At 36.5% G+C, this 25,380-nt stretch overlaps 1 long non-coding RNA gene and 2 other non-coding genes across 4 annotated transcripts in view; 2 read left to right on the forward strand and 1 right to left on the reverse strand.

Moving 5' to 3' along the window:
• Positions 1-18,654, forward strand: part of LOC149067576 (uncharacterized) — a 32,859-nt gene extending 14,205 nt beyond the window's left edge. Inside the window, exons 5-6 of one of the 2 annotated variants that reach the window (XR_016195329.1) lie at positions 17,038-17,430; positions 18,549-18,654. This is a non-coding gene — a long non-coding RNA (uncharacterized LOC149067576). The remainder of the gene's footprint in view (positions 1-17,037; positions 17,431-18,548) is intronic. The other variant, XR_016195330.1, reaches the window with a different exon arrangement.
• On the forward strand, positions 16,009-16,082 carry TRNAT-GGU (transfer RNA threonine (anticodon GGU)). Its single transcript has one exon. It is a non-coding gene; the product is annotated as a tRNA-Thr (tRNA).
• A 3,559-nt stretch (positions 18,655-22,213) lies between the features above and the next one.
• Positions 22,214-22,287, reverse strand: TRNAT-GGU (transfer RNA threonine (anticodon GGU)). Its single transcript has one exon. It is a non-coding gene; the product is annotated as a tRNA-Thr (tRNA).
• Positions 22,288-25,380: the final 3,093 nt, after the last annotated feature.

Consider the following 25,380-nt stretch of genomic DNA (forward strand, 5'->3'; position numbering starts at 1 on the left):
TCTGCTATTTCGAACTTCCTCCCCTGTAAATCCAAATGTAATCTCACGAGTACCCAGGGGCGGCTCAAGCCCATCTGCACCCTCATGTGCCACCTCCCTGCAGACAAACCTAGGTGGGGGTCCGAGAGAGTTTGACACACAGCCCAGGTGATACTGGTGTAAACCTGATTTTGTTTAGCACAAAGCTGTGCATTTTTAAAAGGGACTGAGACCACAGTGCCGTCTTAACGCATGGGCCCATCTGGGCACAGCCCGAGGGCCTCAAGAGAAGAGGGGCCTCACAAAAATGAGATCCGGTAGAAATTTTCTAGGATTTGCCAGGTAGGGCCTCCGAAAAACCACTTGGCCCGGGGGCCCATGATACTCTTAAGACAGCCCTGACTGACCATACATCCCACTCTTAAAAAAACTTTCCCACTTGTGGTCCAGGATCACTATACCATTCTAAATTATGCCAGATAGCTTAATCTGAAAATTTATTTCGAATTGGTTTTCGGTGCTCCAGAACCAGACAAGTAAGAAGACTGATTTTATCTTTGCCTTTATTTGACTGTTCCAGAAAAATTACTGATTAGGGGGGCACCAAAAGGTGCACTTGCCCCTTGTGACAGAGTATGACTACATTCTTGTATCTTGTATTATGATCACACTACCTGTCCGACCCCTCAAGTTTTGTCAACATCTTCATGTATGGCTTCATGTCAAAGTATGGCTCAAAAGCGTGTCGTCATTTAAATTTTTGAAATTGGAAATTTTTAAAACTTTAGGTGTCTAACTAAAGTCTAAGCTGCTGCCCCCTAACAACCTGCTGCCTGGGTGCACTGCACCCATTACACCCTTGCTTAAGCCAGCGAGTACTGTTAATAAAGAGAATCTCTCAAATACAAGTTGTTTGCAATACACCTTTAATGAGCTAATGTTAAAAATGAGGATTGCTTTTAATGAGAAGTTTGTAATTTTTACTGCTATTGTGTAAGTTCTCATCATAAAGACTTTCACTGCGCAACAGATATTTTATACTTACATACAGGGTGTCCTGTAAGTCCTGATGTGGTTTTTATCTCATGAACCATTCATCCTAGAGGTACAATTCCAATTTAAAAAATTCACAAAACGCATTGAAAAATTACCCTGTACCAGTTTTGAGAGTAGGAATACAGCGTGGCACAAAATAAAACATCTAAATTTTTATACTGTCCCCCTCTCCTCTAACTTCTGATTAGGAAGTTGTTGCCCGGTCTTTCCTGAGGCCAACAATAAAAATTCCATGTTCTTAACTGCAATATTCACTGAGATATTTGAATTCGAAAATTGAAGAAAAGTTGAAAAACAGCAGCAAAAATTAATGGACAACTGCTTCTTTCCTCTATTTACAATGTTCTTTCTCAACTTTTCTCTAATTTTTGAACTGTAACATCTCGGCAAATATTGCACTTAAAAACAGGATTTTTCTTTTTTGGTCTCTGAAAAGACAGCAACGATTTTATAACTGAAAAGTTAGAAGACGGGGCGTAAAAAAATGTTGTTTTTTATTTTGTGACACTGCATATATTTCCACTCTCAAAACTGGTACAAGGTAATTTTTGAAAGCATTTTGTGCAATTTTTAAACTGGAATTATACTTCTACAATGAGCGATTCATAAGGTAAAGGCTGCATCCAGGACTTACATGACACCCTGTATACAGTGGATCCCATTTATAACATTTTTTTAAAAAAACCCATGATGAAAAATGGAGAGTAAGAAAACGCTTTAAACAGGAAATCTTGATGAGTAGCCTATTTGTAAGAGTTGTGACCACTATATATATAAAATAAGTTGTACCAAGTGGAGAAAACACATTCTAAGGGGGGAACATTATAAGCTGGATCCACTGGATATAAAATGTGGGATGCTTACTGAATTGCTACCATCTGTCCCAACTGTTATGATTGTTTTTTTGTTCTACCATGTAAATACTGAGCCAGGTTCTTGCTTTTACTGCCCTTTTCATCCTTGGCTAGTTTTTGTTGACCCCCTCCACTCCCAGTCATAAGGAAAAATTTATTGTCTGACCATCACTGTACCTCCTGCTGAGATAAAATGTAAGCTTTTGTGTGGTGTTGGTGCCAAGTCATCGCTTCAAATTCTCGCCTTGAAAAATGTAAAACTAATTTCAGCTGACCACCACGGCACCACCTGTTTGGAGGATTTTCTTTGTGATGCAAGGCAATAATTATGTCCATGCAACCACATAGCAGCACTTATGTATGCTGCTTATTAAAGTTATTATAGTTATGAATACAGAAGATATCACTGTACATGCCTGAATTATATTCTAACTCTTGATATATCATGTAGTAATAAAAGTAGACTTTTTGTCATTGAATAAACAAATGATTTTTATTTTTAACTTTGACTGAAATAAATGAATATCAATAATTTTTAGGAATGGGCTCACATAGCGAGGATCCACATTTGAACGCTATTGATCAAAGGGTTTAGCTGAAGATGGTGTTCTGTGGTTTTTCAACTTTGTGGGCTAACTGGAGCTGGTATCCTATTTGAAATAGTCGCTCCACGGAGAAGGCAGGCCTTCAACACAATAATTTAACATATACTATATGAAATCTCAATATAATGATACTCTGCATCTGCAGACCAAGAAAAAATACTATTGTAGAGGGATTATCGTTATATCAAGAGGCTACAGTTTAACATTAGATTAGACGTTTCCAAACAGGACTTCAAAAAATATCAATGTTGATGGATTTATTGTTATATCAAGTATATTTGTAGTGAGGTTTCACTGTATTATAAAATAATATTAAACATACACAATAACTTCAAAAAGCTTCACTGCTAATATGAAAGACAGATGGCAGCATCACTAGAGCATGCAACATGCATAACCCTATGCATGGTCTTAATGTATTTATGATGTTATAACACATCATGGTAGAGATGGGTAATGGTTTTTCTCTGCCCACAATGCATCAAATCAATAGGCTTTCTGGATATTATGCGAAGGTTAAGTTGGGAAAAAGTTCAGTTGTCTCCACCAGGTATCGAACCCAGGACCTCTTGCTAACTGGACAAGTGTACTGACCATTAAACCATGGTGACGAGATTTTTTCCCTTAAACAACGCATACTAGCATGATTTGCTGAGTACAGACCATTGTAGCCTCCCTTAACTCAGAAAATGGCAGGACAGTCTTAAGACGATCATGGGCCCCCTGGTTTTTCCGATGCCCTATCTGGTAAATTCTCAAATTTCAATTAAATTTGTTTTTCTGAGGCCATGGCCAGGGGGACCTTGTGTGCTAGGATGTCAATAACAAATGGTGTTCAGGTGACAGCAGTAGAGATCACACATCACAGAGTTTTATGTTTAGTACACATCACCATTTGCTTTGGATACAATTTGTTTTTTAAATTGTATTATAATGTGTCATTATAGGCTACTCATTGTTTCATTTTGCTGATATTTAATGCAAGGTTTTGAAACCACATTCTCGCCACAGAGAGCAACAGTCCTACAACGATAAATCATTCAATCATAACACTTCACTCATAGTTAGAAAAACTGGTGGCAGATGGCAGCACTACACATAACAAGCATTACAGAGAAACAAAAAAAACTTCACGTCAGGTTTCACTACACGTACACGCACATTCCCGCATGTATCGATTCATTGGGGGTTCCGCGGGGGGCATGTGTGGTGTAGCAGTAGTAGGTAGGGACTCCAAAAAATGGCTCGGGGATCCATGATGTTCTTAAGTCAGCCACCTCGTTGGGCAATTTGCCTGTTGTGGCGTTGTATTTGTATTGTATTGAAACACAATTCTTGATGGGAATCGTCCAGAACTGCAGTTTATCGACTTGATATCCAAGGTATACTCATAAGTGGTTCCGATTTACTAAAAAAAAGTGAATCTGCAGATTAGGCAGAAAACTATTGATCCCACCCCCACATTCACCATACACCATTGTCGATTCCCGCCACTTTTCCTTCTGTTAAATGAAATGAGCACTAGCCTATGGACATAAGTTTCATGAACATTGAATTAATAATTATTTTTTGGATACTATCTATACAGTGAAATGCCTATATAACAATACTTGAGGGACCAGAGATAGGCCTACATATTTTTTATAAAGGAGTTATCATTATAAATTTAATATTTCAACTCTGGAAAATGCATCTGGACTAGAAAGTAATATTGTAATGTAGGATTTCCACTGTATATATATAACAAAATAGTGTTGTACTTAACAGTATGTTTCTTTCCGATTTCCCAATGTGCTGATACAAATTAAATTCAATTCTAGCTACAACAATTACTTTGTTTCCCTGATAAGTAGCCTTGATGATGACGGGTCTTGAAGGGTTTTACTTCAATTACTGTATTATCTAAAGTTAATATTAATTTTATTATTAATATTATTAGTATTAATTATTAAAAGCGCTAACCACAATTTTCCTGCTTCAAACTCTTTTACAGCAACAGTGATAAAATGATGCACACTATATGGGTCTAAAAACACAAAAAACAAAAATTATATATCAGATAAAGGAGCCTGTAGTGTTTGCTAAGTTAACATGGTGAGAAAAGTTATTCAAATTGATTTTAATTGTTATTAAATTATTGTTAATATGGAAATTTAATTCCAAATTATGAAATTAGACAAACCTCTTGTTTGTAAACAACAGTGTAACGATTTAGGGTTCAAGTTATAGGATCCAATTGAAAATTTATATTTTAAAAAACTTAATATTTTCAATTTTTTTTCTTTCAGATTTGAATGTTTCAAATTAATTAAAATTTTGAAACGCAATTTTTTTTGTAATGTTCGGAATTTTTTTCAGAGAGAGAGAGATTTCCATCCATTATATTGGATGTTTGCCATGTGAAATCGATAAAACGAACGTAAGTACAAGGTGTCCCGAAAATCACGTTATCGTAAAATTTTGAAATTCGAATTCTTAGTTTTTTTTAAACGGTTGTATTCCTTTTGAGTATCAAAGATATTTATTTGAATTTCCTTAATTTACTCTGTGGGACACCGGAAGTAAAAAATAGTTATTTATTGTTAGAAGTGTATCTGCCCATAGTTTGTGATTGCATGTCGGGTCGTTGACCATACATCCCGGTTTTAGTTCCAAGTCTGAATTTTAATTTTTATAATTTTGAACTAATAAACATAATCAGAAAAGTACCACAGTTATGGCAATTTAATTTTTTTTAACAATTATTCCTTTCATCAATTCTAAAATGATTTTTATTATCCTACTGGAATTGTTTCTTTGTTTTGAATTGTCATCAGTTCTAAATATTCATTGATTATTTTTTGTTAAATTTTTACTTTTGTGCAAGATTCAATTAGGTCAAGCTCCACCAATTAATTTTGAAATTTCATTAATTCCGATTTTTCTTTTATTCTGCGATTATTTAATTTTGAATTCTCATTAATACCAATGTTGAATTTCTCATCAATTCTGTATTTTCATCAAAAATTTTCATTCTGGAGTTTTTTATTTTCATTAATTCTAAATTTATTTTTTCCTCTAATATTTTTTGAACTGTTGGATAAATTTTCAGTAATTCTGAATATTTTATACAAAAATTGCCACGTTTTTAAGACAAATAAATTCAATTCGTGTGAATTCTGACCACAAGGTCCTGATGACGGCTCTTCATTGAAGAGCCGAAACGCGTCGACCAATTGAATTTATTTGTCTTAAAAACGTGGCAATTTTTGTATAAATTAAAACCAGGCAAAGTTTCTCATTTTTGTGATAATTCTGAATATATGTCGATATTTCATCAATCGCGAAAATAATTTTTCATTTATTCTGAATTTTCATTGAATTTGATATTTTATTCATAACGGAATTATTTATTCGCCATTTATTCTGAATTTTCATTTAGTTCTCGAAAAAATTTAATTCCAGAACTAATAATTGTTTAGAGCAGTGGTTCTCGACCGGTGCTCCGCGGAACCCTTGTGGCTCCTTGTGCACTTTTCGGGGGCTCCGCGGCCGCTCGAGGAAAATAAAATAAAGTCATCTGAAAAAAAAAATTATAATTACTTTAGAATAATAAAAATAAATCAGTAGTTTTTGCTGAATAAGTAAAAAATAGGTCTACAGGATTCCGCCATAGAAATTATTTGCCCAAAAGGGCTCCGCGAGTCAAAAAAGGTAGAGAACTGCTGGTTTAGAGAATTAAATTGAGACTAAACTCCTGTAACTGACCGTTAGGCCAGGAATCTTCAACCCGTTTCTCGCGAGCACCATCGTGCTCCCTGAAGCAACCAGAGTGCTCAGTGCTCGTGTCGGATTTCGTGCTCGCCAGCACTTGTTCAACGTTCCAATAAACACCTTGTGCAAATTGCATTTACGGCACCCATTCCTATGTCAAACTTGCCGTAAGGGTGCTCTTTTGATGATGGGTATGCCTACAGGCAGTGCTCGCGTCTGGAAAAAGGTTGAAAATTTCTGGTCTAGGGTGCCGTAAGATGAAAATGGTTGGTGCTACGTTTCCCTCCCTACCAACCATACTTCATTCTTAAGGCCCCTTTATACGTACGCTTTTGCGCGCGCGATAGCTGTAAACAACTTCAGAACCGCCTTCAAGAGTGTGCGGTTAGGAGTGCGCGCAGGAACTGGTCATTCCAGTGTTCAATCGCGAACTCAAAATCATACGACTAAACGCAAACCCACCCTAAGGGCAAAAACAGGGTGAATCTCTCGTCTCCTGCGTCGTCTTCCTTCATTATCGATTTTTAAAATACGGTCCATGGCCCCGGGTTTTCACAAGTGGTTGCTGACGGGTGCACAAGATCTTAATGCTAAATTCACTCGTTTTCAATGTAGAATGATTATCAAGTGCTTCAAAATAGCTTCTTTTGAGTGATAAGTGTGGATTTTTATAATTTCACATGATCAAATTTAAATTTTTTCCCCCTGAGAAATATTGAACCTTGACCAGGGCCGCAACTGGGGGGGGGCATATTATCCCATACGTTATAGCTGTTAGAACGGTTGCACGCTGGAATAACTTCACTGGGCTGGAGTTCGCGTCTTTTATTCACTGTGACGCAGATTTGCATACGGTTTATTCTTCCCCAGGTTACATTTGCATGCATGGTGTTCTTTTTCTCCCGATAAATTTCAACAGGAATACCATTTTAACAATTGCGGAGCGGCCGTTTCGAAACGCGCTTCATGTTAAACCATGCATTCCTTGATGACAATTGTTTGTGTTGGTGTGTACTATCACCTGTTAAAAGTTTTTTCCCCATCTTTTCTGAATCACCCTCCAGAAATGATATAAATATGTATCCATACCTTTTGACAATAGGTAGCCGACGTTGATTCCAATATCAAGACCGAGAATCCCACACCGGTCACTAATTTTTCATCATTGTTCTCAGGTTGAGCGTGAATAGAGACGTGTATGAAGCTTGTAACACGACACCGTACGGCGTACGTATGCTCTTTCGTAACCAACTGAAATCGACAGGACAGACGCGAATTGCATTTACGGCGCTCGGCCCGCCTTTCCGAACAGTTATGTCCATTCGTAAATTATGTAAATCGTACGTCTAAACGCAAACCCACCCTACGGGCAAAAACGGGGCGAATCCCTCGTCTCCCTCCTTCATTATCGTTCTAAAAAAAGAGATGTATACAATGTAAATAATTTTTTTCAGCGATAATATTTATTGCAATTTTTTTTTCAGAGTCTATTTGACGATTTTTCTTCCTTTTTCCAACGAATTGTCTTTTTAAAGAAATGATAAATTAGTTTCAAGTGCCGTAATTACATTTATTAGGTTATTGTAATAATTTTCGAACTTTCATTTGGTTCCTTTATCTACTAACACTATTATAATAGATTTATAGATATATTAAATTATTATTATTTTGATAACTTCGCAAGCTTTCATTTATTCTCAGGGTGAGGGAAAAATTTAAAATAGTTTAACTAGGGGTTCTTAACCTATGTTCTTTTTTTCTTTTTAAAGAAAATAAGAAAATAATTGTTTTTTTAATAGAAAAAAGTATTTTAAGAAAGATCAGTTTCAAAATTTGAAATTAACGATAGAAGTATGTTCGCATAATTAATGCAAAATAATGCGAGAATTGATGAAAGAAATTATTCCAAAATTAATAAAAATCCAGAATTGAAAAAAGATAATTTCAGAATAGATGAAAGCCTTTCAATAACTTGGAGCCTCTTTTTTGATTTGGCACTGGTTCCATTCCTGTTCAAAGGGTGTTCCATTCCTGGTTCCATTCCTGTTCAAAGAGGGGTCAAGTTATATGGGACAACATCGCCGAGCCGAAACCGCTGAAGAAGCATGAAATTCGGTCAGTAGTTTTATTTTATGTAAAGACACACTAAGAGAAAGGGAGTTTTTAAAATTCAATCCATAATTCCTCCAAGGGATTTCAACCTCAATCCGTTGTTTGAGGGTGACGGTTATTAGTGGCTATTCCAGGATGGCCAACTTTTTTTCAAGTCGTGCCACTTTACGAATTTCAGAGTTGTAAATTGTTTTTATTTTTGAGTCATAAATTCGATTGCCGCAATGCAGATTGTAGAAGAGGAAATTTTCAGATTACCAAATCCGCCGCTGTGGTGGTCGAGTGGTTATAGTGACGGACCCCACCGTGGTGGTCGGCTGAAGTTGGTTTTCTGTGGTTACCAACTTCGAGGCGCGAATGCGAGCCCCCTTTGGTCCTTTCACCCCACAATGGTGCAATTATTACACTTCACTTCTGAAATATAGATGGCCAGCACTGAAAATTATAGTACACTGAATTATAACACTAATACTAGCGGAAAATAAACATTATATCGGAAAGTCGTAAAACCGAAAGTTCGAAAAAATTAGATTCTCAATGGAATTATTATTTGCACAAAATAAAATATATGACAGTGGATCCCGCCTATAACGTTCCCATTTAGTACGATCTATTCTCGTAGTCTTAACTCTGCTCATCAAAGTTCCCCGTTTAACCCAGACAGCAGTAAAAAACTCTACGTGGAGTAAGTACTTGAGAATCACACACTCCCATATCAACATTCCAACAGGAACCCCTAACGTTTCCCAAATTTTTTTCTATCGCCCCCTGCAGAAATCTTTTCCCCCTCATCGCCCCCATCTCAAGAGAACCCATGTATAGGGAGCACATAGGAAAGCAATCAAACCTCCCACGGATTCCCAGAGCACTCCCGAAAAGAACGAGGCGGCGATAACTGTAGGTGCTGGACTTGCATCTCGCAGAATATTTCCGGAATAATAGAAGAATATACAGGGTGCATAGGTAAAACAGGACATATGGCATTTTACTGGCAAACCGTTGATCCTAGAGGCATACATACTTCCAATTAGAAAAAGTATCCAAATAACGTATACTCAGATATGCCATTCATGTCGCAAGGGGTTGTATAGTTGATTAAATAAAAAAAAAAAACGCTTTGTACTGTGTTTCGGGTGCTCAAAAACTCAATTAGAAAGTTGTTGCTCTTACTTTCCTGATGCCAACGAAAAACAATTCCACGTTTCTAAGTGAATATTCGAATTCGATTCATTTTATGCTGTTTTTCCCTACTTTCCTCCGTTTTTCGAATTAAAATATATCAGTGAACATTCCACTTAAAAACGTGGAATTGTTTTTTGTTGGCATCAGGAAAGACGGTAACAAATTTCTAATTGAGTTTCTGAGCACACGGTGTAAAAAGAATGAATGGCATATCTGAGTAGACTACTACGCGTAATCTGGATGCTTTCTGTAATTGAAAGTATGCCTCTAGGATCAACGGTTCGCCAGTGCAATACCATACACCCTGTATCAATATGCAAAATAATATGAAGGTAATATAAATAATACCTGGGGTAAAGTGCTGGGTCTTCAAGCAATCACATGTAAAGGGAAGCACAAGTGTGAAGGCAGGACGGTTGGGTTTGCTGATTGAACCATTCTGGGAGATCAGCAGGGCTGGTTCAGGATCGCCAGTACCTTGGGCCTGCAGAGCTTTCTGGACTTAAGTCAGGAATGAGGCTTTTTTTCAGTTTGATGAAAATTAGAGTGTGTGTGTGCTTGAAACATGCTGCAGCTGTGATTCATGTATTGTATTACGGGACCGAATGGAAATGTAGGCCAACAGTTCAAAAGAAAAACGGGATGGGTTCGCGGGCTCTTCAGAACTGCTTATGTGTTCGGGAAAGTGAGACAAAAATTGTCCTCCCCTCCTCCTCTTAGGGCACGGAATGGTCATTCGGGCATTCTCGTGTCTGATCGCGTACTTTTGGGGTTTGAAAGAAAAATGGTATAAAGAGTAGGGCAGTTGAGTCCAATCAGCTAACTTTGGTGTGATTCCTTTGCAGTAAGCGATTGGGCCGAATCCGTCTTATCGCGGAATCTTGTGGTTTGAGAGAAAAACTGTTGCGTTAGCGTTAACCATTTGGTGCGAACCCTATGCTATGTGCTGTTGGGCCACGTGTGAGGGTGCAGAGAATATCGCCATACCCCAATATGAATTTATCCATGTTTCGCTTATGGAGTTTGGGTCATCTGATGGCGCTTTTGATTGATTGAAATTGGTCATTCAGTTATCCAAGCTTGTATTTTGTTTTTATGTCGGCCCGATAAGATGGCCGCATGACACATTGCTGCCACAGGAAGTACTCCACCCACAGATTTGTTCATTAATCCCTCGGCGCGATGTCCATATATATATTTAAAAAAATTAACGCTACCTTTCGGATTCGGCAATAAACTGTAGGTCCCGGTTCAATTAGCCCGTGGTGCGACAAAAAAAATATCGAACGAATTTAAATTCATTGTATGCTTGCTCTCTACAGCGTAATTGCTCAAAACCTGTTTTTCAGTAGTGTCAGTGATTTTAAAGGTCGATTTTGCGTAGCCACACCCCGAAACCGGTTTTTGCACTGATGAATTCTGCGCATTTCCACTGGAGTGAAATCGGCTTATCGCTTTCTTTCCCGACAAAGATTATATTTTATGCAAAAATTTACATTTTCTCTGACAATCAGTAACATTTTTGGTGAGAATCGCCAGTGTCCCGTATTTAAGAACCGAATTTTTCTTATTTTTCTCGCTTGCATACGTTCACCCTAATCATAATCTATACATATAAAATAACATGTCCTGACTGACGGATTCATCTTCGCCGAGCCGATACCGCTTAAGCTATTAACATGAAATTTGGTCAGTGGTTTTACTTTATGATGTAAAGACTCACCAGGAAGGGGTTTTTCGAAATTCGACCCCCTAGGGGGGGGGGTCATAATGGGGTTCAAAGGCTACATAGAGAAATCACGCTGGGCCGAAATCGCTGAAGTTACAAATATGAAAAATTTTGACAGTGGTTTTATTTTATGATGTAAAAACTCACTAAAAAGGGTTTTTCATGATTCCACCCTTTAAGGGGTCACAAGGGGTTCAAAGTTTGTATACAAGCATCACGCAGGCTTATACCGCTGAAACTATAGATATGAAATTTGGTCAGTATATATTCTATTTTATAGTATAAACACCCACTACGACGGGATTTCTGAAAATTCAACCCCCGTTCTCCAAGGGGATCATGATAGATTCAAATGATATATGGGCGAATCATCGGCGACTAATTTTCAGATTACCAAATCCACGCGAGCGAAGCTACGAGTAACGGCTAGTCTGAAATAATTAAGTGTACAGTATTTGATCCTGAGCCTTATCGCGGGCTCTTCAGAACTGTTCGTTTATTAGTGAGTTGTGGCAAGGAGGTTGAAAATTGACCTTGTTTGAGCCCTGAATGGTTATCCGGACAAATTCTCGAGTCTAATCTTGGACTCTTATGGTTTTTAGGAAAACTGTACGAAGAGCGGGATAATTGGGTTTAATATGAGGGCAATAGGCTGCAGGGCGGAGTCCTGGGTCTTATCGCGGACCCTTATAGAACTGGGGCTACAGATAATATCATGATGCCGGAATTTTTTACTCATCGACCCCTTATGTGGCTTGGCTGTCCCCATTCCGCTATGAGTGGGTGGAATCTCTGACCATATACAGTATAATAAAACATAAATTTCTAGACTTCAAGTCTGCTTTGGTGATTCGCTTACAAGGAAAGGGTCTCAAGGTGTCGTCCTTAAAAAATTATAAAAAAAATTCAAGTACATTTTCATCTCCCAGAAAAAACAACAACAAAAAAAATTAGCAGTGGCGAGCACAATCATTGAAGCTGCAAAAAATTACTAAAGATTATAACAGTTGGCTACTCATCCCGCCTTCTTGGCAGGGATGTCTATAAAAAAACCTTTTCACTTTTCTTCCTGTAGCTTCTTTGTTCTAAAAAACTATATTTTTTTTCTTTGCCTGTGCTTTAGGCCTACTTGAGAATGTGCTGTATGAATGACGTCACTCAAACGCTCTAGAGTTGCAAGATTTTTAAATTCATTGTTGGCCTCTATTGGCGTTCAAAATATAAATATTTAAATTTTTTGAGTGAGACCCATAATAATTCCACCGGATTTTTTATATTTTCGTGCATATATAAATGAGTAGAATCATTGGTAATTTTTTACCTTAGGATCCTTTCCTTGTTAATTTAATATCAAAGATAAAACAATGATTGCTTACAATGAGAAGTCCATTTTCACCAACTTTGTATTCCTTTTTCTCTTTATCTCACTGGCCTACTATGGATACTTAAAAAGTGTAAGATGTGGTTATAATTAAACTGACACTATGGGTTTTAGAAGAACGTGTGCCCTTCAAAGGGTTAAGAACATAGTTTGCCAAACTTTTTATTTCATCGCCCCCTTCAGAAATTTTTTTCTCTCATCGCTCCCAACTTAACTGAACCCATAGGGTACTATGCTAAATTTGTAGCTTCTATCGCCCCCAGGACCATTCCATCGCCCACTTTGGGAAACACTGGTTAAGAGAATAGATAAACTTTGCCTAATAATACTTAGAAAATCACCAACGAATATGGCAAGTACAAAGAAAATACAAAACTCAATACATTTTTGACATATTTTTTTGTATTTTCCTTATTCGTTAGTCATTTTCTGAGTAGGCCTACTACTCAGAAGATTATGACTTATGTAGTGTTCGTTCTGATGGACGTATTTTGTTGAAACTTAGCAAATATGTTATATGGACCATGGGGGGAAAAATTGCAATAAAAAGTTTAATTAATTTATGACCACCAGGTGAAAAACTGGTGTTCATAGAGCAAGGAACACAAAATGAAAACACAAAACTAGATAAAAAAATGTTTTCACTTAAATATACATCTTCACATCACAGACAATACGGATACGTATCTCAAGAACACAGCTGACGAAGAATAAACAGCATTTTGGACCATTATCGCCAACTCATTGTCCTCCAGTCCCGGCAACCCACTGACGAGTCCAGTCACCACTTCCGCAGAAAGTGCCGTTTCTGACACGATGACTACCATTGGGAGATTGAACCGACGGCATAGGAGGATAATTGCTGCAAATATGTTCATAATTAATTTTTTTTCTTTAACAAAATTAAAAGCAATTCTCTACACGTTTTTAAATTCATTATATTTAGATGAGAATTTTGAACGAATGTGATTTTGAATATATTTTTATGGCAGGGCTATTCGAGTATTACGTAAGAGAATTTTAGTCATTTTCAATCTCCCCCCCCCCCCACCCCCAATAAATTTATTGAGCTGGGCCACAATCACTGGTACTGGTATCTATCTAGGAGGCTTTGACTGACATCCCCACCCAAGATGAGTTGGAAGGGAAGGAATAGGATTCCCCCATTCCCACCCAAGAGACAAAATGTTTTTGTAAAACATTTTTAAAACAATGGGTATATGCTGTTATAATGGATTTCTGTAAATTTAGAATTTTTTCGAGAACTAGTGACTCTACTTTGAAAGATTTACCCTGTAGCTCTATAATTTTCAATCCACCGATGTGTCTTCCAAAGGCAGGTCTTGCATAAGCCCTTCCAGCTTTTTTTCTTGCTGATTAGAAGCACACCAGGAGAATAGATCTGATGAGTCCGATTCTCTACAGGCTGAGGCTAGCATCTCTGTGCCATAGGTGATTAAATACACAGTGTCCTTAGCTTAGGTGTTTTAATTTTGAGCATTGCTCAGCAAAGTGATGAATGGATGAATTCTCCAATCACTACTAAAACTGAAACAAGCAGCTGTGATGAATTTTAGACTTGGTTGATTTGTGTTTGCAAAGCCAAGTTTTATTGGAAATGAAGATGTATGGTCCAAATTGGACTAATATGAAATTCAATTTTTCTCAATTCTGGTTTGAATAAAATTATTTCCCATTTTCATGCCAATCACTTACATAATAATCATTTTATTCCCCCCCCCCCTTGTCATCAAAAGTAAGCAAAGGCAAAACTCCCCTTCCACTGGTACTTATGTTATACTTGAAAGGGCCCTTAAATAAGATAGGACCTATTCATGACGTACGTAAAACTAAAAGGTTATGAGAAAACGTAACTATTGAATAAGTTAAAAAATGTCAAAAATGAAAGTGTTTGCCGTTTTTGAGCACAAAAAGAGAAAATAACTACACTATTTTTCGAACAACCAGAGAGAACATAAGACCCACATCATAAAAAAGTGTATTTATTACAAATCAAACATTGACTTCTTTCACCTCCAATCATAAGCTGATACAAACTCTATGTACTGGGGGGGGGGGGTCCACAGAGGGTGTGTATAGTGAACGGAAGAGGGAGAATGTTCACTTTTGCCCTCTCGCCTATGCACCAATATTGCAATTTTTAGGTGGCCAGGAACATCGCCTTCGCCGTGCATTGGCATACACAAAGGTAAGTTGGGGTTATAACCCACCCCCCCAAAGCTGAGATTATAGTGTAAATTTGCAGAAAAAAATTAACTCTCCTGCAGAATGAAAAAATACTTGAAATTCCCTCTCCCCCCCCCCCCCGAGAAAATCCTGCTCACTCCTATGTCCCCCTGTATCCACCCATGCCTGCAATTTGGTATATGGAGGGTAACACTTTCTGAAAACACTGGGCCATACCAAGACATGCATATATGCTTGTTAGGGTTCAGGAATACAAACTTTTTTGCAATGCTTCATTTGTAGTTCCTCCAAGGACTTTTTTACAAGGTTCATGATTGGTTATACAGGATGCATAGATAACAGGGTGTATGACTTTTACTGGTGAATCATTCAGCCTAGAAACATATTTCCAATTAGAAAAAGTATCCAAATAACGTGCAGTACTCCGATATGTACTTATGTTGCAAGGGGTTGTGTAATTATTAAAGTAAAAAAAACTAACTTTTTACGTGGTGTGCTCAAAAACCCAATTAGAAAGTTGTCCTGTCTTTCCTGATGCCAAAAAAAAAATCCATGTTTCTAAATGCAATATTCACAGAGATATTTGAATTCGAAACCTGCATTTTATGCTGTTTTTTTTCCCATTTTCCTCCATTTTTTCGAATTTGAATATCTCAGTGAATATTTCACTTAAAGTGGATTTGTTTCTTGTTAGCATCAGGAAAGATAGGGCAACAACTTTCTAATTGAGTTTTTGAGCACACCGTGAAAATAGTTTTTTATTTTGATAACTATACAGCCCCTTGTACATATGAATTACACATCTGAGTATTAAACATAATTTGGATACTTTTTCTAATTGAAAATATGCTTCTAGGATGAACGGTTCACCAATAACATGCCATGTGTCCTGTTAATCTATGCACCCTGTATAGTTTTTGTTTATGTGAACATGTATTGCTTCTAGAGATATAGATGGCTTTTTTCTCAGCCAGATATCAAGGAAACAGTTATTTTCCGGATATTATGCTGAGGTGAGCTCGGAAAGAAAAGTCATCACGTCTCCGCCGGGACTCGAACCCAGGTCCTCTTGCATACCGGGCAAGCATGCTACCATCTACTTCAGCGCCTCACGACACAGTGCGTGAAATTAGGAAGGCAGATTCATGTGTCTCCAGTGGTGTAGATGGTAGCATGCTTGCCCGGTATGCAAGAGGGCCTGGGTTCGAGTCCCGGCGGAGACGTGATGACTTTTCTTTCCGAGCTCACCTCAGCATGATATCCGGAAAATAACTGTTTCCATGTATTGCTTCTGTTTGCTGCTATTGTTGAACTGCATATGTAACTCATAAACATTCTTCTCCATGCCAAAAGCACGTGTTTGCCCCTAATGTGTTGATACATTATAATGTTTGAGGCATGAGTGCTGTTGCCAGTCTTTCAAATTGCTAGAGAAATTGGCAGATGATGTGAGTTTTTGCTTTGTAAGTATGGTGTTGCAGGTCTGTTTGAAATCAGTGGATAGTTTTTTCTAAATAGAAGAGTGGCTATGCACTCGCGCCTTTAAATTGGAAAACTGATTTCAGTCTATTACCTTTGCACTGCCTCGAGAGAAGTAATGCAGGCCATTGCAATGTGAGATCATAATTATGTCTACAATGTAAACTCTACATGACTACATTGCTGCACACTCCTGTATGCCCACAAATTAAAACTTTTTAAACATGAATACATAGGCCTATTGAAGATATTACAATTTTTCATTCCAACTATACAAATTTGGTGGTAATATCAGTTAACCCTTTCACTACCACGGGGAAACATGTGTTGCGTTCATTTTTAATTATTATAACAATACCAATCACGTACATATGTATCCACTAAAAACATTAATGGGGACACTCCTCCCACCTCAGGTGATTTATTTTTTATTTTAGCATATTCTATTGATACTTTATTTCAGTTGATTTATTAAAGTACTTTATTTTAATTTTTTCTTAAAAAAATGGTGGTGAATGGGTTAACCTCGTCTTCGACTAACAAAAATACCTATAAATTTTAGCTTAGCTTTCAAATTCTTAATTATTTTTCCCTTTGATTTTTAAATTGAATTTCATGTTTCACCGGGAAATGTACATTAGCATTGATTGAAAAATAAACTTGTGTAATATTATCATTATCTGTTATTCTTATTTGCAGATAGTTGAGAGTTCTGGTTATAGGAGTCACACTCCAGGTTAATTGAGGTGAAGGTCAGCAGTCTTTCAGCACAGGAATCCTCTGATTTTATGGTTATGTCACACTGGCCATACTTTATTTATCATAGCTATGTTAAAAAATTTGCTTGAAAATATAGCTAGGCCATAAAGTTGCAATGACTAGGACTTCAGAGGGTAAATATATACTAAAAAATTTACATTGTAATTATGAACCACATAATTGCATATACAGTGCTAGCACACGAGGGGCATGGTGGTAAGATACTCGTCTACCACCGTGAAGTTTGCTATCACGGTCTCACATTAGGATAGCCTCCTCTCAAAGATTTCTTGTGTCGTAAAGTGTGCAGGCTTTGAAAGACCTCGTGTACAGGTAAGTAAATGCAATAAAATTGTGCAACAATAAAACACTCATAATCGTTGAAGTCAGTTTTTAAGCTGAACTCCCTCAGCTTAAAAAAACAATATCTCAATATTTACAGTGCGAAAAAGAATTTTTATATAACTTTGAATTAATTTAAGTTTTACAATTTGTTTGCCATACCCATAATAGATGGCAATAAAGCTTAAAATTTCAAAATGAATGTTTCTGTTGATATTGCATTTAAAAATATTGAATTTTTTGTAAATAACTTCTCACATCAGTCTTTATTTTTATTTCACTAATGGACATTTTCAGCACACGGGGTCTACATAAAAAATTATTTTTTCATATAGCATTCATCCCCTCAGAAAATTTGACATTAAGTTAACCACACTTCATGGGAGAAAAATTTTGTAATTGGGAAGTATCTAAAGTCAACAGTTGCAAATATATCTGTTGGGAAACAATTTGGGACAAAGCCTGTATAACAACAGTGTAGTACACCCATCCAGTGGATATCCCACTTATGTTTTTAAGAAACCGTCTTAAAAAAATGTAGGTGGGGAAAAAGCTTCAAACAGGAAAACTCAATGAATTTTAGTGAAAATTGAGAACACAAAAATATTACAAAGTGGGTAAATTTTTTAAGCAGGAACCTTAAAAATGGGATCCAATGCATGCCGTTATTCTCCTTTACTACTGAAGGTTTCTCTGTGCGATAATGTACATTAATTGAATTTTTTCTCATTTACAACAAAAAATCACAATGATAAAGTTCACTGTTCCTCTTTGAGAATCATTATATTAAGATTTAATCGTGTAATTAATATTTAATGAAGTTATCATTTCATAGTATAAATTATAAAATTAATCTCATTACGTAGGAGAGGTTCCCAATAATTTTGAACCAAGCAATAAAACACATCAATAAAGGAGACTCTAATTACTTCCACCTTGATTATCATTTGAATTATAATATTAACATAATGGCACATTAACATATATATGATGCTCAAAACATATCTTACACATTTCAAAAGTTAGGTGTGACTTTTTTAATCTTCTGCTCAAGTTATTATTTTTGTACGTGAAACATTGTTACTCCATTTTATTCATCTTGTTTTCAGAATTCATTTACTTGTATACTACCACTACTACTAAACCAGACATGCACCTCATCCATATTCCTCTGCGGAACTTCTAACAAATTGGTACATGCTGGAATGTGTGTGTACGTATAGTGAACCTACAGTGAAGTTTGTTTATGTGTAATGCTTGTTATGTGCTTGCCATCTGCAATAATTTTTTTAAACTATGAGTTTTTTTTCTCAACTCATAGTGTATTCTACCACTTAATATAATAATTACATTAACTGAAAATATATGAACACACAAATTCCATAAACATGATGAATAAAATGATAATTATCATTATGATAACCATAAAAATATTCACAATTATTGTGATTATGATTATCGGCACAAATTTCACGCGTTCTGAAATTCAAAATTCATTTAAAGATCCATATTAACATGTTTCATAAATACAGTGAAACTTCGATATAACGATATTATGTTGACCAAGAAAAATTATTGTTTTAGAGGGGATTTATTGTTATATACAGTGTCGCTGTAGCGAGGTTTCACTGTATTAGTAAAAACACAGTTGAGAGTGATGCTGAACACGATTAAACAAATGCTATTTTTATTTTTTAATCATGAATGCTATTTCAGAAATTATAGGTTTGACGTTAAAAATATTCAAAAGAAAAATAATTACGCCCACTGTCCATTCGAAGTGATTCTCAATACAATAAAGCGTACAAAACAATCTTTGTCAGTACAAAGAACTGGAATGTGCAGCCTTCATTCAAATAAAAAGTTATAAACAACTTAATTTAACGGTTACGGTTTGTGGCAATGAATTGAATTTAAATTTTCATTGAAGGAAAAAAAAAAATTTCGAATTTTTTTTTTTTTGTGTAAAATTAAATTTTTAAACTTATTTCTTGTCTTTGAATGTAAATTTCGTTAATTTCCATTCATAATATGGAATGTTTGCAGCGTGATATTGATGAAACGAACGTAAGTACAGGGTGTCCCGAAAATCACGTTATCGTTGAAATTTTGAAATTCAACAAATTCAATTTTTTTAACGATTGTATGCTACTTTCAGATCCAAAAATATATATTTGGATTTCCTGTAACTGACAGTCTGGTACGCCGCAAGTAAAAAATGGTTAATTAGTGTTACAAGTGTATCCGCGCCTATAGTTTGATTGATTGTCGATTGTTGGTGACCATACGTTTTGATTTTGTGCCTGAATTTTTATTTTAATAACTTTTAACTAACAGAAATCATCAGGACAGCGCAACAGTTATGACTAGAGCCCGGAAGCGTTATTCCATCCCATACACACGATTTAAACACGGGATTCCTTTATTCATTGACCAAGATCACTATTGCGTCACTACAAGACGAGGCGAGGCAAAGGGGGGGGGGTTCGGAATGCTTTAGTAGACAGTAGCATATATGTTACGGTAATATGATAAATTGGTTATTGGTTATTATTCATAATATCATCCGTAAGTTTGATAAATGTATCACTTTTATCGGTGATTATTCATAATACCCAAGAATCGTTGGTAAGTTTGATTAAGTATAAAAAAAAAAAAACATTTTTACTGGTGGTTATACATAATATCCAAGCGTACCTGGTTAATTCGATAAATTGGCCTACTTGAAATTTATCTCTTGCACCGGTGACTATGCAATCGACTTCAGGAGTCGTGACACCCCTTTAAATCAGAGATGTCAAACATACTAGGCTCATTTGGAAATTTTTTTCACATCAAATTCATCAATTATACTTGGGTATTATTATGCATAATCACTCTTTATCAAATCAACCAAGTACACTGGGGTATTATGTATAGGCCTAATCACCCTTACAAATGATAACCATTTTAGTATTTATCGAATTTACAACCGATGCTAGGGTATAATGCATAATCGCCCGGTAAGTGATACATTTATCAAACTCACGGAGACGATTTGCGATTATGCAAAAAAACCGATTTATCACATTTACCGTAACATTTTGTATACTAAAGCAATGTTTCTCAACCTTTCCGACCCTAAGGACCAGTAAAATGTCTGAAACAATTCGACGGACCACTTTCATCCCGTATTACGGGCCATTCCTTTATTTTTGGTTGTTCCAACTTTTTTTTATGCATTTGTCCCGTTTTTTAACGATACTTATTTGTCGGTAACAAAATAGTGAATAAACATTTTCATAACTTAAAAATTATATAGTATAATTATGGCTATATAAATATTCATATTTGTCTCACACATAAGTTGGTTATCTCCGCAATTTCGAGAACAATCAATGATTTTGCAAACTTATGGCAACGTTTTGGTAATAATTGGTGATGTCTCGTATTTAACCATATTCAAGATCGTAGTTCCCTGTATTTTTCTCAATAAAATACGGTCTATTGATTTTTTATGTGAAATAATTTTTTTTGTTTACAGCGATTTGTACCAGCCCTTTATTTCATGTTTCTTATTAATTGTTGCAGTCTTTCGCGAATGTGTCGTTAATAGCATTTATATTGTCTACAATTAGTGATATCCTCTTAGGAACGCAATTTTCCGCATTTTCAACGATGAGATATGGTGAATACAAGTATGAAGATTTAATTTGAATCCCTATATCAATATTACTAATATACAACAATTCAATAATATTTGAGTCATAGTGATGGACTCCCGTCGCGAGGGCCCGGGTCCGAACCCCACCCTCACATCAGTGGTGGTCGGCTGAAGTTGGTTTTCTGTGGTTCCCGACTTCAAGGCGCGAATGCGAGCCGATCTCCCCTTTAAAAAGTCTCGCCACACAGAGCAACAGACCTACAAACAGTACAGTAGTTACAGTAGATGATTACTTTTACTATGAGTACAGTAGTTGCTATACACCTTTACGCAGCTGCAATCCATGCAAAAAAAGTTGTTTCCCTACTTCAGCTACGACTATCATTGTGTCCTCTAAAGTGTGAAATAAACGATATAGACCGTTCGGCCGAACGCTTCAATTAATGTGTTTAGTTTTATATTCCTGGAAGATTTTCTTTTGTCACACAATTACTGTAGTTCCACCGGCATTTTTTGCTAAAGCCAGGGTTACACTCGTGCCAAGCCAGTAGTCATTTGCAAATATTTGCTTCCCCCTGATACAAAGAAGCAGCAGCGGCATACTCTGGCTACACACTGGCCCAGCTTGGCCCAATATTCCTTGGCGAATATTTTTTTCCAGAACACTGTTGTAACTGTTGGCGTTCTTCGACCAATGTGTGGGGCCAAACGGATTGGGGGATCTGGAAGAAAGGCGGCACTTTTGACTTGCGTTGGAAGGGAGCCTACTTGTTCTGTTCGGCCAGCATTCCAACATTTTCCAGGTTCCAACATTTGACGACCATTGCCAGTGAAACGAGTGAAACCCCGGCTAAATCTGTAGACAGATTTCATTGGTTACATAACAGAATTGAGATAAGCTCTAACATGATCTGTATTTTAACTTACGATCAACAGCTAACAAGTTCTAATTTATTTTATGGATAATTTATAAAATCTCTAATGACTGTAGGATTTTCTCAATACCGTATTTTTCTTCCAAATTCCACTTATTATAGAGATATAGATGGCTTCTTTCTCAGCCATAGATATCAAGGAAACAGTTATTTTCCGGATATTATGCTGAGGTGGGCTCGAAAAGAAAAGTCATCACGTCTCCGCCGGGACTCGAACCCAGGCCCTCTTGCATACCGGGCAAGCATGCTACCATCTACACCACTGGAGACACATGAATCCTCCAGTGGTGTAGATGGTAGCATTCTTAACAACAATTGAACTAGGAAACTTCCATTTCATTATACTTTAGCTTTACGCACAAGCTAATTATACACTAAAATTTTATACTACTGAAAAGTAGGATAAAATTCTTTCTTCAGTACTTCTAGTATTTTATACCACTGAAAAATTATGTTAAAACAGTATTTTTCATGCAGTTTTTTTATGGGTTTATTTTTTTTGTCTCAAATGATCTAACCTCGTTGACTAATGGGACAAAAGAGTTGATGTACAAAAAATTGATCATCACTAGAAAAACAGCTGAAATTATTTGTTTTGCATAAAATAACCATGCAGCATAAATGTGTTTATCAATAAAACAAAAGAAATTTATATATATATATATATATACGTTTATTTCACACAACCCTTTAAAAAAATTGAAAACTGAAAGTTGTGTAATTAGCCTCCCCCACTTTCCCCCACATTATCAAATAAGTTATTAATAAAAGCGTGAAAAAAATTCATAAAAATAATCGAAATAATTGCACATGCTTAGACTGACAGGTGGATCAAAATAACTCTGCCTGATTTTAATTGACTGTATAATTATATACTGAAAATTAGATGATTGCGTGACCAGCAGTTACAGTTAAAAAATCAAATTTTTTTTTAAAACTTCCATTGAAGAGAAAAATTTTTTTTTGATAGGTTTTTTTGTTTGGAAAATTCAAACCGATTAAATTCTAAAAGCTAATTTCTTATAGTCTGTGGAGGAAATTTTCGTTAATTTCCATCCATTATTTTGTGTTTTTGCCGCGTGATATAGATCAAACCATACGGTTAGTATAGGGTGTCCCGAAAGCATATGATGATAACTTTGGAATTGTGGAGATCTTCGGTGTTTCGTGATCCTTTTGTAATCGTCATCACAACCGTTGTGATCGGATGCACTTTAGAAAACTATCCGCGGTCGATCTTGTTTTCAAAGTTTTGGATACGTATTATTTTGACGGACGATGCTAGTTTTATCCAACCGCCGTTGCACTGAAACTCAACGGGGAATCGCCGAGCACTTGCCGTCCTTGGCGGTAGAGCTGTCATTCATTCTTGGAGGCGTGGCTTCTTCGTCGAGGACGTTGGGCGATTGGTCCGTTGCTGCTGTCGCGTTATATGAGGCGGAACTTTGGGTGACAAATGAACTAGTATTGATGGCAAAGCTGTATTAAAGGTTCTTGATACAGGTTTGAGTGATGGTAAATCGTGGGAAATATTGAGTGTTCATCTAACAAAAGAATTTTTCAAACAAAAAAAATAAATAAATGCAGTGCAATACTTTTCTAGTGTAAAATATATTCACGTATTTTCCCCGTTAGATGGTAGCTCATTTTCCGGAATGTATGGAAAAAATTTAGTCAAAGGGAAATTTTTTGTAATTTTTTTTATTAGTGCGTTTACCGTTACTTTACGCCAAAGGTGCTTCACCTTTTGGAGAGTGGGGGTCAATAATGTGCCTCGAGCCACTCAGGCGATTGGAAAATATCCCACGGGCCGATTCAGTGATCTCGAAATGTACCGCGACAATAGAAGTTATCTGTAAATGTGCCAATAGCCACTTAAGTGATCACAAAGAACCCCGCTGGCCACACGAGTGATCTGGAAATGCGTCGACCAGAAACTTGTGATCTGCAAATGTACTAGGTGGCGCGTGAACTGGAGGTATGCCACGGATCACTCCAGTGATTTGGAAATGTGCGTGGAATCGCTTAAGTAATCTGCATATGTAGCGTTGATAGCTGAAATGATCTGGAAATGTGTCGCGAGCCACTGAAGTACCTACCTGCTAATCTGGAAATGTGCTACGGGCCTTTTAAGTGATTTGAAAATCTTTCGTGAGCGCCACTCGAGTGGTTGGGTTATTTTTCGTGGGCCACATTAGGACTCCGAGGGCCCTGGGTTGAGCATGTGTATGCTCTACGCCAGTGGTTCTCAACCGGGGGCCCTAGGATATTCCAGGGGGGCCACGGATGAAAATCCCGCAAAAGGGGAGCTACGGCTGCTGATACGGGGCCATGAAGTTTGAAATTAAATTTTTTAGTCGCTCTGACTAAAATTTAATTTCAAACAAAATGCATAGAATATCTTATTCGCAATTTTTCCCCTATTCAAGTAACATTAACATGAGAAAGGAAATAAAGAAAGTTTTAATTAGAAGTAAATTTATAAAAGTTTTCGGGTTTTTTGGCCGCACGAAAGCCTTTTTTGTTTCAAAGAAAGTGCATGCAATCTTGATGGAGAATGATTGGTCTGGGGTATTTTTTTATGAATTTTGAGGGGGGGGGGGGTGTGCCAATCCCATTACCTCTGCTGAAAAGAAATAAAGTCGAATCCAGTTATAACGAACTCCAAGGGACCAAATCATACATGAGGAAAAATACCCACGAAATTTAATTTTTTACAACTACATTGGTGTATAACTTGAGAAACTGTAATTGCATAAAAATACTGTTGTTTCAATCGCAAGTGTTCATATGCCATTCCTTTTAATTTTACAGGAAAAACGTAATTTTAAACATATTTAAAACGGTCTCAGTGTCATTTGGCGTTCTGATGCAATCTAAGCAGATAATGTATTGGGACTTCCTCTAAGATTGACATCACACCTTTTAAAGTTTTTTTAATCAATACTGTAATGCTTCCTACTAACTGGCCTACTACTTAAGCCCATCTGCTGATTTCTCAGAAAAGTGCTATAAATTCTCACAAGTCTTCGCTTTGAAATGTCCATAACCGACTTAATGCGTCTCTTTGTATCTGTCAACCTAAAATTTATGGTTTTTAGTGTTGATAATACGCATGCAAAATCAGTTCAGCGACGCGTTTTCACAATTGGCAAAAACTGCGTGGATTTGTTAGTTGGAAATGATGTCTAAATGCCGAAGATTGGAGTTCTAGTCAAAATGAAAATGTCAAATAATTGAGCCGTTTGTCCTAGAGACATACTTCTAACTAGAAAAAATATCACTTGTCCAACTCAGATATGTCATTCATGTTGTAAGGGGTTGTATAGTTATAAAATAAAAAAATAACTTTTTACACCGTCC

This window comes from Pholcus phalangioides, unplaced genomic scaffold (assembly GCF_987345545.1).
Source record: "Pholcus phalangioides strain wild (caught in Gottingen) unplaced genomic scaffold, Ppha-v1.0 ptg000029l_1, whole genome shotgun sequence".
NCBI classification, from domain to species: Eukaryota; Metazoa; Arthropoda; class Arachnida; order Araneae; family Pholcidae; genus Pholcus; species Pholcus phalangioides.